The 16,899-nt window shown below is 40.7% G+C and overlaps 1 protein-coding gene and 1 long non-coding RNA gene across 2 annotated transcripts in view; both read left to right on the forward strand.

Moving 5' to 3' along the window:
• Window positions 1-16,899, forward strand: part of LOC147302723 (protein NLRC3-like) — a 100,899-nt gene that overhangs the window by 24,222 nt on the left and 59,778 nt on the right. The window lies entirely within an intron of this gene.
• Window positions 5,645-7,521, forward strand: LOC147302724 (uncharacterized). The gene is made up of 3 exons (XR_015127348.1): window positions 5,645-5,902; window positions 5,976-6,181; window positions 6,261-7,521. It is a non-coding gene; the product is annotated as an uncharacterized LOC147302724 (long non-coding RNA).

A 16,899-nucleotide genomic window follows, 5' to 3' on the forward strand; every position in this document is an offset into this window, starting at 1 on the left:
TGACTGGGCCATGTTACTGGGAGGTGGAGAGGAGAGCTTCATCCAGCAGTGACTGACAGAGGAATGAAGTGCAGATGACTGTCAGTGCTGCAGAGTGAACTGCTCTGAGAACAGCTCCACTGTCAGACACAATGTAGAGTCCAGCATCAGCCCTGTGTGTCCCTCTGGATCTGACAGAGGATCATCAGTGTATCTGGACTGCTCTGCTGCTGCTCTGTCCTTCTACAGTCTCTGCACAGTCTCTGTCTCACTCTGGAAAGATTTTACAACTTGTTGTAATTACAGAACGTTAATATAATATTCAAACATGTGATCTTCTCTTTATTTCTGAATCTTTACCAAATAAAGAAAAACCAAACTAACAAACAGAAGCTGTCGTGTCCTTTTTCACCACATCTGTGAATCTTTCCTGTGTTTTTCCTCTTTTCCTCCTTCCTGCAGCTCCATCTTCATCATTCTGTGTCCAGTATATAAGATAAGATAAGATAAGATAAGATAAGATAAGATAGAACTTTATTAATCCCTCGGGTGGGTTCCTCTGGGAAATTCGGTTTCCAAAAGCACAGCACCGACAGAAGTTACAGTTACAGAATATTATATATATACACACACACACACATAAAAATACAGTGTATATAAATACATATAAATACAGTGACAAATATAAATAAAATTTACGAAGGGGATAAATAGAATAAATAGGAATAAAAATAAAAATACAAGTGAATTGCACATTTCAAGTATTGAGGTCTATTGCACCATTGACTATTTACAAAAGTATTGCACAGGTGAAGAGGCACTACAGCTTAGTTGTTCCCCCCTCCTTTGTCCTCCTGTTTCCCCTCCCTCTCCCCTCCAGAGAGGAGTTAAACAGTCTGATGGCGTGTGGGACAAAGGAGTTTTTAAGTCTGTTAGTTCTTGTCTTGGGGAGAAGCAACCTGTCAATTCAATTCAATTCAATTTTATTTATATAGCGCCAAATCACAACAAAAGTCGCCTCAAGGCGCTTCATAGATACAGAGAAAAACCCAACAATCATATGACCCCCTATGAGCAAGCACTTTGGCGACAGTGGGAAGGAAAAACTCCCTTTTAACAGGAAGAAACCTCCGGCAGAACCAGGCTCAGGGAGGGGCGGCCATCTGCTGCGACCGGTTGGGGTGAGAGAAGGAAGACAGGATAAAGACATGCTGTGGAAGAGAGACAGAGGTTAATAACAGATATGATTCAATGCAGAGAGGTCTATTAATACATAGTGAGTGAGAAAGGTGACTGGAAAGGAAAAACTCAATGCATCATGGGAATCCCCCGGCAGCCTACATCTATTGCAGCATAACAAAGGGAGGATTCAGGGTCACCTGGTCCAGCCCTAACTATATGCTTTAGAAAAAAGGAAAGTTTTAAGCCTAATCTTAAAAGTAGAGATAGTGTCTGTCTCCCGAATCCAAACTGGAAGCTGGTTCCACAGAAGAGGGGCCTGAAAACTGAAGGCTCTCCCTCCCATTCTACTTTTAAATACTCTAGGAACAACAAGTAGGCCTGCAGAGCGAGAGCGGAGCGCTCTAATAGGGTGATATGGTACTACAAGGTCATTAAGATAAGATGGGGCCTGATTATTTAAGACCTTGTATGTGAGGAGCAGGATTTTGAATTCAATTCTGGATTTAACAGGAAGCCAATGAAGGGAAGCCAAAACAGGAGAAATATGCTCTCTCTTTCTAGTCCCTGTCAGGACTCTTGCTGCAGCATTTTGGATTAGCTGAAGGCTTTTCAGTGAGTTTTTTGGACATCCTGATAATAATGAATTACAGTAGTCCAGCCTGGAAGTAATAAATGCATGAACTAGTTTTTCAGCGTCACTCTGAGACAGGATATTTCTAATTTTAGAGATGTTGCGCAAATGGAAGAAAGCAGTCTTACATATTTGTTTAATATGTGCGTTGAAGGACATGTCCTGGTCAAAAATGACTCCAAGGTTCCTCACCGCGTTACTGGAGGCCAAGGTAATGCCATCCAGAGTAAGAATCTGCTTAGATACCATATTTCTAAGATTTTCAGGGCCGAGTACAATAACCTCAGTTTTATCTGAATTAAGAAGCAGAAAGTTAGCGGCCATCCAGGTCTTTATGTCTTTAAGACATTCCTGCAGTTTAACTAATTGGTGTGTGTTATCTGGCTTCATGGACAGATAGAGCTGGGTGTCATCTGCATAGCAGTGAAAATGTATGCTATGTCTTCTAATGATACTGCCTAAGGGAAGCATGTATAATGTAAACAGAATTGGTCCTAGCACTGAACCCTGTGGAACTCCATAATTAACCTCAGTGTGTGAAGAGGACTCTCCATTTACATGCACGAATTGGAGTCTATTAGATAGATATGATACAAACCACTGCAGCGCAGTACTTGTAATACCTACAGCATGTTCTAATCGCTCTAATAGGATATTATGATCAACAGTATCGAACGCTGCACTGAGGTCTAGCAGGACAAGCACAGAGATGAGTCCACTGTCAGAGGCCATAAGAAGATCATTTGTAACCTTCACTAAAGCTGTTTCTGTGCTGTGCTGAGCTCTGAAACCTGACTGAAACTCTTCAAATAAACCATTCCTCTGCAGATGATCTGTTAGCTGTTTGACAACTACTCTTTCAAGGATTTTTGATATGAAAGGAAGGTTGGAGATTGGCCTATAATTAGCTAAGACTGCTGGGTCTAGAGATGGCTTTTTGAGTAAAGGTTTAACTACAGCCAGCTTGAAGGCCTGTGGTACATAGCCGATTATTAGAGATAGGTTGATCATATTTAAGATCGAAGAATTAATTAATGGCAGGACTTCTTTGAGCAGTTTTGTAGGAATGGGGTCTAAAAGACACGTTGATGGTTTGGAGGAAGTAATTATTGAAGTTAACTCAGAAAGATCAATTGGAGAAAAAGAGTCTAACTTAATATCAATGGTACTAAGAGTAGCTGTAGATAATATTACATCTGTGGGATGATTACTGGTAATTTTTTCTCTAATGATAAAAATTTTATTTGTGAAGAAGTTCATGAAGTCATTACTAGTTAACGTTAAAGGGATGGTTGGCTCAAAAGAGCTCTGACTTTTTGTCAGCCTGGCTACAGTGCTGAAGAGAAACCTAGGGTTGTTCTTATTTTCTTCAATCAGTGATGAATAGTAAGATGTTCTGGCTTTGCGGAGGGCTTTCTTATAAAGCAGCAAACTATTTCTCCAGGCTAAATGATGATCCTCTAAATTTGTGACACGCCATTTCCTCTCCAGATTACGAGTCATCTGCTTTAGGGTACGTGTTTCAGAATTATACCACGGAGTCAGGTACTTCTGATTTGAGGCCTTAGTTTTCACAGGAGCTACAGTATCCAGAGTCGTACGTAGTGAGGAGGTGAAATTATTAACAAGATAATCGACCTCTGTTGGGGTAGCGTTCAGATAGCTGCTTTGCTCTGTGTTGGTACAGGGCATTGGAGATGATAACAGTGGGTGGATTATATTCTTAAACTTAGTTACAGTGCTTTCAGAAAGACATCTACTTTGATAAAGTCTACTCTTCACCGCTGTGTAATCAATTATTGTAAAAGACATGTGAACATGTCCAAAGCATCTGAGCCTCATGTTACCCGTTTGTGTGAGTTACGCCTGTCGTTGTGTTGTGGTGTATAAATAAGGGGCAGGAGACAGCGCTGGATCTCTGAGTTCTTTACTCTCAATTTCTGCAACATCTGCAATATCTAGAAATGCAAACCTGTGAGCTGTGTGTGTTGTGCGTCTGCTCGGCCACCTCTCCTCCGGCCGTGCTGGAAGCAGCTGTGCGTTTGACAGTTTTATCGACTCGACAATAATCGAACAAATTAAATGTTCAAAAATATCAACTTAAGCACTTCAAAGTCAACAAAAAGCTTAAAACAATGAAATAATATTTCACTGACAAAACAACAGCTCATAAGAACGATACACAAAATAATACAGAAACAAACAAATAAAAGTTATTAACCAGGATCCATGTTTTTGTCACAAACACTGAATCAGCTGATTCACTCTTTATGTTTCTGAGTTTGTTTTGTGATTATAGTTCTGGTTTCTGTTTCTGTGTCTTCACTGTGTCCCACGTCTCCTTACTTTGGACTCTGTGTTATATTTCCTGTTTTACTTTGACAGTCCTGTGTTACTGTTTCCTGTCTCGTGTGTGTAATTGGTCCCAGCTGTGTTTCCCTCCTGCCTCCCGTTCCCTGATTACTAAACTGCGTCCACGCCGCCGGCGCTCCTCTCCACAGCTGGATTCCAGGATTTCAGAGCATCCAGCTGTGGTGAGTGATGGAGACACTTTCTCTGCTCCCTCAGTAATCAGGACAGTTTATTGAACATCAGAGGACATAAAGGACTGTTTTTCACCTGCCCGTTCTGAACCTGGACATTAAAGACTGCTGGCTTCAAGGACATTAATCCCAGTGTCAGCCAGCCAATAACAGCCTGTGTTTTTCAGCTCTTTAGGAGTCAGAAATGAGAAAGACACAGACTGCTAACCTCTCCCTGCAGGAAATAAGCTCCGCCTCTTCCTTTCAACAAATTCCTTTAAGCTTCAGTATTAGACTGTGTAGGCTCAACAATAACAGTGCAGCCTGCTGATAGAGGTGAAGAGGGAGGTAATTTACCCCACACAAGGTGTTCCTGAAAGGGTTCCAGCGTAACACGCTGTCTCAACTTCACTGTGCCAATCTTATCAGGCACCGCCCCTCCTCGCCAACGCTCAACATTGGAAAGCATGGATAAAAACTGTCTACAGTCATCATTGGTGACATCACCTGAGATAGATACAAGCCTCCAATACTCATCCGTATTCTTCATTACATGAATCAACGACTTAATAGCGTTACTGCCAATAATCATGTCGTCACTTTGGCCTGGAATAACCAGCATGGGGATGAGCAGCTTGAAACCATAAAGAGTCACTTCCAAATCACAAACTGCTTTAGGTTGGAACTGGTGACCCCCAGCACCAACAACAACAATGTCATTAGCTGGTTCGAGCTTCAGATCAGGGCAGGACTGTAAAAGCCGCGTAGCAGTAGCCTCACTAATAGAGCACGACATAGAGCCACTGTCGATCATGGCTCTCAGTGAAACTCCGCCCACAGTCCCCACAGTCGTATAAAACAAATTGTCAGATTTCTTAATTCTTTGCGTCATTTGGAAGACAACTGTCGTACCAGGTGGCGAAGTGGAGCACAGAGATTCATACATGGATCCCAGGTCATCGCTGTCGCAAGTGGGAGAGTCACTCAGATGATCCACACTTTCCTCCCTCAAATGTGGATCAACTAGTTTTCCGACCGTCGAGGGGCAGAAGACGACGAGGATCCAGGACAGGCACGCCTGGTGTGGTCATTTGAGTGGCACAGAAAACAGAGTTTGTGATCTCGGCAGTGCATGAAAGCTGTGTGAGACATATCATGACAGACGGAGCAGGGCTTATCATGTAGGCCCTCAATCCTGGAACGTCTGGAGTTAGGCCGCGTGGTCAAACCAGGCTGAAAGGATCTTTGCAGCAGAACCTTCTCAAGCATGCCTATGAGCCGCTCCAAAGTAGCTGAATCTGTCGACTGTGGCTGAATGTGCTTCTCTGTTGGCTGGACAGGCAACGCTGTTGATATCTGCTGCGCATTCACTGCAACTCTCTCGGCTGTCGTGCTGCTTGAGTTCAACTGTCATGGTCTACGGTGGGTGGCTGGAGTTTCCATTAGGCTCCTGAACTGACCTGGGATCCGCCCCTGGGCAGGGCCAACTCCAGCTCCTGCACACCTGGAGCCTATTGCAGGCTATCAAGCCAGAGGGATTTAAACCACACATCGATGTTCACTCACTGCCAGTTCGTCATCAACCCATGTTGGTAACAGGTCTTGTGTTTCAAATTCTCGCTGTGATTTATCTTACTAACAAAGACTCTTTTGTACTACAGTTGCTGTACCCACCCTGGCTCACTCCACCTCCGGACTCGGGATACCTAGTGATCATTTTGGAAATCCCTCTGTGCCTCACCTGCCTGCCCTCCTGCCATCACACTCCATCTGGAGCCCCGGATCTCAGGTCAGCCTTTCCACGCCACTCAGCCTCCCCTGGATCTTCATCATCCCCCTCTCAAACACTCCAGGTCCCTAACTGCAAGTAAGAATTGCTGCTCTTATACTGGCCACTTCTGAGCTGCCTTCACTACCTGCCTAACTCCTATATCCTCTCCCCTCAGTGTGACTGTTCCCCACTCAGCTCCGTTCCACTTCTCAGGCCTCGTTCCCTCGCCCTAGCCACATTCCCCTGGGCACGCCACACCAAGGCTCCACGTCTCGTCATTTTCTGTCTTTGCCACGTTTCCCTTTTTTTCCCCCTTGCACTTAACTGTAATAAACTGTTAAATCATCTACTGTCTCCGCTCTGGGTTTCTGCACCTGAGTCCTATTCAGTACCGGCCATCCGTCGCCGTGACATCAACGTTCCTCCAGAGTGGGACTCACACAGGATTTCCTGGACCTCATTGGCTGTCCATTTATCAATTGTCTTTGATCTAAAGATCATGGCAAGCTCAGGGGAGGGACAGTTTTTGATGAACATTCGGGTGACCTCAGTGCTGGGGCTACCCAATGCCTGTCCTCGTTCCTTCAGGCGCTCAACAGCAAGATCAACAGCACGGTGCAGCCTAAGCCAGTAATCGAATGCACTTTCGCCTTTCTCTGGGAGAGTGGTGTAGAAGTCTGCCAGTGGAAGAGGTGAGCACTGAGCAGAGTCAAAGTGTCTCCTCAGGATTCCAAAAATAGCCTCAGGATCACGTGTGACATCTACGACACTGTTTCTAATGCCAACCTGGACCACATCCTTAGCCTTGCCTCTCAAATGAACAAGAATCTCCTCAGCCTGTTCTTCAGGTCTCAGACTCCCCAGCTTTATAAAGGCTCTCATCAGATCCTCCCACTCTCTCACAGAAATGAGATCAGAACCATCCCCTCTGAAGCATGGTGGGTCCTTAAGCTTCCTGTGGGACACAAACTGCACCGGCGCAGCATCAACAGCAGATGTAGATGACACAGCATGGAAAGGTGTGGCCGTGGGTGCAGGTAAGGGGGTACTAGCAGACGGGCTGAGCTGGGTTAAGATACTCTGCGCTACTCTCTGACCAACCAGTTGGATCACATCCCCCATCTGACTCACAATCTCCGTGGCAATAGTATCTGGGTTAGGAGAAGGTGAACTGTTGTTCTGAGACGTGTGTGACACAGGGCTAGGGGGGGGGGACAACAACCCCTTCACTGGACTGGGGCCCTGGGATCCCCTGACTATCCCCCCTAACAAAACCACGCCCACTAACAGGAGTGTCATAACGCAAACGCAAAGGGGAACATAACAACCCCCTACCCCTACCAACAACATTAGGAGTACTCGATCCCTCCTCTGTGATGTCCATCACAACAACTAGAATAGAACAAAAATGCTATATATGCTCCTTTTTTTTTTTTTTTTTTAAATGTGTCAGAAAGAACAACAATGAATCACAAACGTGCAGCACTGAAACTGGCCCACGTTGCTGAGAGGAGTCCACCGTCCAAACACTCGATTGACGGCTCACGGCACCAATGTAACCCCTGGTCAGCTTCTCTTTCCAGCGCTGTGTGAATAAAACTCTCTGGACTCGAAGTGGGTAGAGCTCAGGCGTGATTTATTCCCCAATGAAATAATTAACATTGTGAAGACATTTAAAAATAAAAAGTCCACTGACTGTTTTGGTATTGACATGATATTAGTTAAAAGTATTATAGAATATATAGTGCAACCTTTCGCATACATTTGTAATCTGTCCTTTCAAACTGGTGTGTTTCCCTCACAAATGAAAATAGCAAAAGTTATTCCAATCCATAAAAACGGAGAGAGATGTCAGTTTACCAATTACAGGCCAATATCACTACTCCCACAGTTCTCAAAAATTTTAGAAAAGTTATTTGTTAATAGACTTGATAAATATATTGAGAAGCATAATCTCCTAAGTGATAACTAATATGGCTTTAGAGTGAAAAGGTCCACTTCGATGGCAGTGATGGAACTTGTTGAAGGGATATCTAATGCTATAGATAATAAGGAATATATTGTTGGTGTTTTTATAGACTTAAAAAAGGCGTTTGATACAATTGATCATTCTATATTAATGAATAAACTAGAGAGATATGGCATAAGAGGGATAGCATACAAGTGGATGAAAAGTTACCTGGATGAAAGATATCAATATGTCGAATTCAATAATGTAAAATCTAAGCAGTTGAAGGTAACTTGTGGTGTTCCTCAGGGCTCTGTGCTGGGCCCTAAATTATTTATATTATATATAAATGACATATGTAGTGTTTCCAAACTGTTAAAATGTGTATTGTTTGCTGATGACACCACTCTGTACTGCTCAGGTAAAAACCTAGAACAGCTTCTGACTACAGCGGAAAAGGAGTTAAATATATTAAAAAAACTGGTTTGATGTAAATAAGTTATCGTTAAATATAAAGAAAACAAAATTGATTATTTTTGGCACTAGACAAATGAAAAATGTATCTAAAATCAGGGTTAATGGAATTGAAATTGAAAGAGTGAACGAAAATAAATTTCTTGGAGTGATGATTGATGATAAGCTGAGTTGGAAGTCTCATATAAACCACGTGAAAACAAAAATGTCAAAAACCATTGCTATTCTCTATAAAACAAAGCATGTCCTGAACAAAAAATCATTATACACACACACTTTATTGTACTCTGTTGCTTCCATATATGACTTACTGTCTGGAGATATGGGGTAATGCATATAAAACAAACACTCTTCATATTTTCAAGTTACAAAAAAGAGCTATAAGAATTATAAACCAATTAAACTATATAGAACCAACTAACATTTTGTTTGTTAATCTGAATACCCTGCAATTTTATGATTTAGTTGAATATAAAATGGCACAGATAATGTATAAAGCACAAAATAACTTGCTTTGCCCCAGTACTCAGAAGCTGTTCAAAGTCAGAGAGAGTCAATATGACTTAAGGGGAACAGATTTCTAATAAGGACAAACATAAAGCAGAGATGTGTTTCTGTTAGAGGAGTTAACCTGTGGAATAGTTATGACAGTGATTTAAAAAGGTGTAATTCATTTTCCTTGTTTAAAAATATGTTTAAAAATAGAGTATTAGAAAAATATATATATTGATGTCGTTACTTATCTAAGGTGGAAAGTTGTTTTTGTTTGTTTGTTTGTTTTGTTTTTGCTTTGTTTTATTATTTGCTTCGAGCCCTGTGTACAGGAGCTGCATGCAAAAAGATCTTTTGTTAAAAGGGTTGGCGTAATAAGCAAATGCTTCAGCCAATACCTTTTGATTAGCCTTGTCTCATGCTTTCTTTGTGGTAGATCTTTGTTCTGTCTTCACTGAGATATTTGAATGCTAATCAATAAAAATCAATCAAATCAAATCAAACCAATAACAGCCTGTGTTTTTCAGCTCTTTAGGAGTCAGAAATGAGAAAGACACAGACTGCTAACCTCTCCCTGCAGGAAATAAGCTCTGCCTCTTCCTTTCCTGTATATGAGTGATTTGATTCTGACATGAGACACAATGAGTTTTCTGTTTATTGTGACTTAAAGCGAGCAGCAAAGACACTAAACTGTGTGTTTCCAGCTGAAGCTGCTTTTTGTGTTGCTCCCACAATCCTGTCTAAAACAGTCAGTGAGGAAAACTCAATGTGACTTCAGAGTGACAGAGGTAAGCGACTCATGTTGTAACTGACGTCAGACGCCGGAGATTTTGGCGGAAAATTAAAGTGAATGGTAGTTTAGAATTGAACAAATTCCTTTAAGCTTCAGTATTACCAAATACACTTATCAATAGTCTTCTAACTAACAATATTTGTCTAAATCATCTCCAACACCCTGGAGAACAACGGGGAGAGTTTAGAGGCTCTCCAAGATTACATTGATCAGTGCTTCCAGGATCTTGTGATGAAGAAGGCTCAGAGTGCAAAACCTTCATCAAAACCCACCTGAAGCTGCTGGAGGACACGGTGAAGAACATCGCCTTTGATAGAGTGCATCGCATCGGCCCCATGCGGGCTGCGACCGGGAGACCACGTCCTACTGTGGCCAAGTTCGGCCACTTCAAACAAAAGGAACAGGTGAAAAGTCTCCGTGTCCATCGGTGTTTCTCCACGTCTCTCTGTCTTCTTCGTGTCATCTCTGTGTTTCCCTGCTGCCCTCATGTTTTCTGCTTTGTCTGTTAGTTTGTCCCAGTTTAGGTTGATGTTCGCTTCTTCCCTCACCTTTGTTATTTTCACTGTAAATAAATCTCCACTCGCATCTCCACCGCCGTCTGCATCTTGGTCCTCATTCACTCCACCACACGACTGCTGCCCCAGCCGTGACAGCTTTTGATGTTTCCTCTACATTTACCTTTAAAAATTATTTACTTTGCCTTCTTGGTATCATTTGGTATCAGATGGCCGACTTCTAAATGGTCACCATGGTCACCACCCAACTTGAGGAGTTTGCCCCCTCACATATACTAATGTGCCACAAACAGGACTTTAACATCACCAACCATTCCTATGTTATTACGGTGTATCCATATAACTGGCCCACCCTGTACAGTTATGCTTTCATGTTGACATACTGTATTAACACAATTCAGGGAGGATTCTAGGATCAGAGCTTCGGGGGGCTGAGCACCCAGAGAGCTGCCCAGCCAGCCAAGATACACTTTACTCGTCACAATGAGACTTCTTCCCCGTCTCTGTCGGTCCCTGCATCCTCCCTGTCCTCATCGTCTGTTGTCTTCGCCTCCTTTATCAGTCATCATAATTTTACCGTCTCTGTGCAAGTCTGCAAATTTCTTTATTAAATCAAAAGATTCTTAAATTCATCAAGTCTCTCTGTGCCTGGGTCCTCGTCACAAAACATGACATCACTGTTTTGTACTTTTTAACAATTTAATCCCACATTTGTGAAAGAAAAGCAAAACACTTTTTTGAAAAGTCTGTAACAAAACCATCAATTCTGATCAAGGTTATTTAAATGCTGCCAAAGAAGAATGGATTGGAATAAAAAAAATACATATCCTAACCTTAATTACTGGAGGAGAATAATGAATGATGCTCATAGTGAGTAAGAAGTAAACTGAGTGCATATTTTGGACAGAGATTCACTTTTAATGTGTTTGTATAATATAATACAGATACATAAAAACACTCCTGAAACAGAATAAATTATTACAAATAAATTATTACAAAATATTAAAAAATATTATGGATACTTTTGTTGTTAAAATGTTACCTCTCAACCAAGTTCTGCCTTTTATATTTTTAGTAGTGTGTCACACAAACAGGAAATATTGTCAAAAAAAAAGTAAGTAAGTGCTGAAGCACCCCAAAAATGAACCAAAGCACCCCAAAAATGAACCAAAGCACCCCAAAAATGAACCAAAGCACCCCAAAAATGAACCAAAGCACCCCAAAAATGGGTTAAAATCGCCCCTGTTAACAAATAATAGCCCAACAGTCACTTTTATGCTTACTGTAGCTGTTAGCTAAAAACACTAATTTAGCCTAGTTTGCCCTGAATTCAGCTTTGACAGACATGATCGACTGTTTCCAGTAGAATTCCTCGTTGTCATCTTGTTCCCTCTCAGAGCCCCGTATGCTTGCAGAGACCCCTACAGCAGGGAAATGTGCCAAAGAACGTCCAAAACATTGCATTTTAGGTTTATTTATGCCTTACACACAATCCCAACTCTTTAGCGAACTTAACAACTTTGGCTAAAGTCTATAGTTAGTCTTACTCGTTTGTACAACATTTCTGGATCGCCACTGTTTGAAATGATATGACATATGACTCTCACTGAAACAGCAAACTTTGTAGAAAACACAACACTTCTGATTCTCTATCTAGCTGTTTGGTCACAGCTGTAGATTACATTATAAGTGGTTGTTCACTCTTGTCAATAATTACATTTCTAAATTCTATTTGTGCAGTTACATGTAAACAAAGTCCAATATTGTATCTAAATGATTGTGTTATGGTGGGACAGTTTCCAATTTTGTTGTATTATTGTACTAGGTATGACTGTGCAAGAGTTATCTTATCTTCCTTGCTTGCACCACACTCTTTGCAGAAATGGTGCACAGCAGCACTGCATCATGTTATTGTGTTGTATAATATACCAGAACTAATACAAAGCAATATCCATGTACACTATAGGTCCATGCCAATGTGCCCAAATGGGACCTCCATAAATGGTAAGGGGCGCAAAGGCACTTTAAGACCAGTGGGCACACCATCGGTGCACATCCGCTCGGATGCTTTTTTCTATTCATTTATTTCCCTGTTTATTTATCGATGCACAAAAGCAATTATCTCAGAGACACCATCCTCTTAACAGAGACTCAAATCAGGAACCTGCAGATTATTAGTCAGCAGCTTTAACTTCCTGTCTTTGTCTCACTAAACCTTCCACGTGGAAACTTGAGCTGCCCACTCAAGCACAGTAGGCTTTAACTGGCTCTGCTCAAGTCACTTCAGTATCTGAGAAACTGTCTCGATGCATGCCAAAGAACACTTTGACAATACGCTTGTGTTGAGTCAAATCCACCACAAGCATATTCTATGGCAGTTTAATTCCACTCCACATAAAAATAGTCACGTATTATTTCCCCCCACCACACTTCCTGCCAGTAGCTGGTGCCCCCACCCACAGTGCATTAGTGGTTCTCTGTGTTTAGTGGCTCACTCTGGGCGGCTGCTCGGTGGGGCCCGGCCCCCTGGCTCTGTTGGGCCTGTGCTGCGGGTGGGGTGCCCTCAGGTCTCGGCCCTCTGGGCCCATTTACTGCTCAGTAACATTTAATATCTATTATTTACTACTACTTACTAGCCTACTTACTGCATATTATTGGTTGTTGCTGTGGGTTCCCCACTGTGTTGGTTTTTCCTTGTGTTTTTCAGCAGATGATGAAATAGATTTTCAGTATTTTTTCTCTCTTCCTCTCCATCTATTTCTCTTCTTCTCTATTTTTCCCTCTTCTTCTGTTAACTTTCTCCCCAGCTTATCTTTTTTCTTCTTTCCTGACCCCCGTTCTGATTCTAATGACTCAAAATAAAGTAAAATCATCATCAAATATGACTATCAAGTGGACCAGTATAGCAAAAACCATAATGATCGCAGAGGCCACAGAGCCAAGTGGCAGGATTTTCAACGTTCAAACCAGATAAAAAACAGAAATTAAATGGTGTTAAAAGCCATGAATTAAGGCAATTCATTCACAACATAATTACAAGTTTTACTGGACGTTAATATTTTTCTCTTTTTTCAGTGCAAAACAAACTAACAGTACACATGATGCTGGCAAGTTAAAATGTCAGTGTCTTTTATAGATAGCATGTCTAGCATCATAGTTTTATAGATCACGTAGTCAGGGTAAAAACTCCATCTCTGATTATTATTGTACATGACTGTGACATGCAGTGGCCTCAGCATCATGATGAAGGCGACCGGAGGAGATAGTTTGGTAGACATCGATGTTTTGCCGATGAAGGCTCATGTAGCGGTCCTCTTTGTCCTAAACAACAATTTACACTGTCATTTACATTTAATTAAAGTGCAGCTTAAAAACAGACATAATGCACTGCAGCCTCGGCACAATTAAGTGTAAAACAGAACTATGGAAAACTCACAAACATCTGGCGAGTTTCAGATCCTGTTAAGTTAGTTAGACCTGATCTGTTTTCTCTGTTAGGATAAAAACATCAGAGGTCATGGGGTGAAAAATACCTCCAACACAAGACTAGCTATGTCTACAACTAATGTGTGGTGTTTTAAAAGAACCTATGAGATACTTTGAACACCACAGTGGCTGCTGTATGCAGTAATGTGCTCAAGTGATTTCAAAGGGTCATTTCATGAGTTTAAGTGCGTCAGTAAAAGTTTTCACCTGCGAGGATTTCTCCTCAGGCTGTAACCACAGGTTATCACAGCCACACTGATGAGTGAAGCAGCAGCAGAAATGATGGGAACTGTAGCCATGAACTTCATGCCAGAAGAATCTCCATCGTCTGTTGAATGTTGCCACACACACAAAAAAACTTCATTTTGAAAACATGAAAAGTCACGAAATTTGCATTAGCCTGTTATATTAAAGTGGAAAACATGTTTATCTTTTCATTACATTAGAGTTACAATTGCATCATTCAAACATTTCACTGATGAAATAACACCAAAGTTGTGATTGGAGCAGTTTTATAATGAAATTTTAAACAAATTAGCCAGAAGAAGAGCTTAAAAACATTCCAGATGTTCATCTCCTGACTGAAACCTTTCATTAATCCGCTGCAGGCGGGAATGACGACCTCAAACCATGTATGACAGAAAAGAAAGTGTTAACGCAGTTCCAAACATCCACCTTGAATCTGCGGTGTGGGTATAAATAGAAAATGTTTTTACCTCTCACAGTCACACTGAGATGGAGAACATACAATCCACCACGGAATCCACACTCACAGGTGTAGTTCCCACTGTCTTCAGATGTTAAGTTGAGCAGGTGGAGAAACACAGTCTCATTTTCTTTGATCAGTGTGAACCTGGAGTCACAGCCATGAATAAAGCCTCGGTCGTAACGATAGAGCAGACGACACTGTTCTCCTCGGCTCCTCTCTGTGCTGATCTCACACAGTATCATCACAGTAATATTCAGAGTTGTTTTGCTGCATATTTGAGTGGAATCGGGTTTCTTTCCAATTGTCTTCACAAGAGTCTCTATAAATTGTTCCAGTTAAAATGAAACAAAATCGGGATTATAGTTTCTATATATTTGTTGTTGTGGGAAAATCAATCACATATATTATTTCACTAACCTAACTAAAGCTTTCTTCTTAAACACCTGGCTTTACAGCTTTTCTTTTTTAATTATATATATTTACCTTCACTGCTAAAAGCCACAAGCAGAAGCAGGAGAAAGCAGAGTTTCCGTGCAGTCATGCTGGTGAGGAAGTAACTGTGGCTGACAGTGTGAGGTAGACTATAGTGAAAGCAGGAAGACTTGCACCCTCCTTATTTCACCTCTTGTGTCTACACTGAAACTTTTACTATGTCTAAAATAGAAGTGCATAAAAGTGGAAGGACAGTAGAAGGTAAACCACCAACATTGTTTAAGCCAGACTGATCTCTCTGTTTATCTGGATGGACATTGTGTTCAAATTATGATGAGATGTTTGTTCAAAAACAAAACTAGTCTGATACAAAGAGTCATGTTTGCCACAGTTTATTGTGTTTGTATTGTATTAAATCTGAGAGCCTGAGTTGGAGTATTATGACTGAATGGTCTCCATTACTGGGAAACAAATATCCAGTGTGAAAAGATGGACGTTTATTATAATATATGAATATTATTATATTAGTATGTCACCTAAAGTTTTATTTACTTTAAAATGTTTCATAGAGCTTTATTATCCACTCCCACAGTTCCTGCACTTCTTGCTGAGCGTGTCTTGTTGTCGTGTTGATGGTTCACTGAGATGATAGTCTGGTAGGAATCACTCGATGGCTGCTGAAGGTTTGTATAGGGCTGATCTGGCTCATCGTCATCCTTTAGAAAAGTGAAATATTTTAGGTATTAATCAAGTTCAACCCGGTCTACCCACACACTCTATTGATCTTTAAATCTCTCCATCTGTTGCCTGGATTATTTAATGTTTCTGCTCATTTCTGTAAGAGCTTCTTCACAAAATAAAGGACACTGAAGTTGGCACTAATAGTATTATAACACTAATCTGTAATTATCTATATAAGTAACATCCTAAAACATAAATGTACATGTTTTACCAAGTCTGCCAGAGCTCATATTATATTTTTACATGCTGTAGTGCCATTTTTGGGAGCATTTCAAGTTGATATACATCAATACAACCATTATAGCCCAAATTCTAATAATATGTCTGCATTAAGTGCACAGTAATTACATAAATTGCAAAAAAATGCAATAAACTACCAAAAAATTGAAAATCGTTTTTGTTTTTTAACATATATTTCTAGTTAGAGAAATTTAAGAGGCTTATCTCTCAAAACTGTAAATACAAAATAGTTGCACAAAATAGTTTCCCACCACAGGAAATTTATTTTGAGTGTCTTCATAGTTTTATTTCTGAAATACACCAATTTTTATGTAATGCAGGAAAAACAAAAATAAATATTATAATGCAAAATTAATCATCAAAATAAACTATTTCCAGCAGTGCAATATGAGTTCTAAGCATCCCAGAAACGACACAGAAAGTCATAAAGTCAAACATAACTTTTAAAAACACCAGTATAGGATCATAAGGCCCTGATGGTAAAAAACTACATTTCTGCAAACTTTTAACTAGCTGCTGTAGATCGTAGCAATAAATTGCTCACCAAACCGTTGGGATTTTCAGGTACAGACACTCCAGATGTTCCTGACCTTAAGCAGCCACGTTGATAAGAAAGGATGTCAGCATTAGTGTAACACTATTCACATTCAAACAGAGAAAAATCAAGTCAGAACATCTACATTTATATTATCTTCTCTCTTAATAATGATAATTATTTTTGGAAGGATAAAAAGTGTTCATTCTAGACATGATGTTTAACACACACCGAATTCTCATTTATTGAAATGTGATGTTTCCTTTTACTTTCTCTACATCTATATCATCTTTGAATTACTACAGCAAAAATAGTCTCACCCATTACTTTTCCTCCAGTAGATAAATCCCACGATAACTCCAGTTATAAAGATGATCACAACACCGGGCAGATAAACGGAAAAAGATTTGTCTGCTGAAGTGTGGGCCTCGTTTGTGTCTAAATCATTG

The sequence above is a fragment of the Aulonocara sp. 'chitande type north' Nkhata Bay genome, linkage group LG23 (assembly GCF_057382095.1).
Source record: "Aulonocara sp. 'chitande type north' Nkhata Bay isolate Kocher_YH1m ecotype deep benthic linkage group LG23, A_spYH_male_GT1.1, whole genome shotgun sequence".
Taxonomy (NCBI): Eukaryota; Metazoa; Chordata; class Actinopteri; order Cichliformes; family Cichlidae; genus Aulonocara; species Aulonocara sp. 'chitande type north' Nkhata Bay.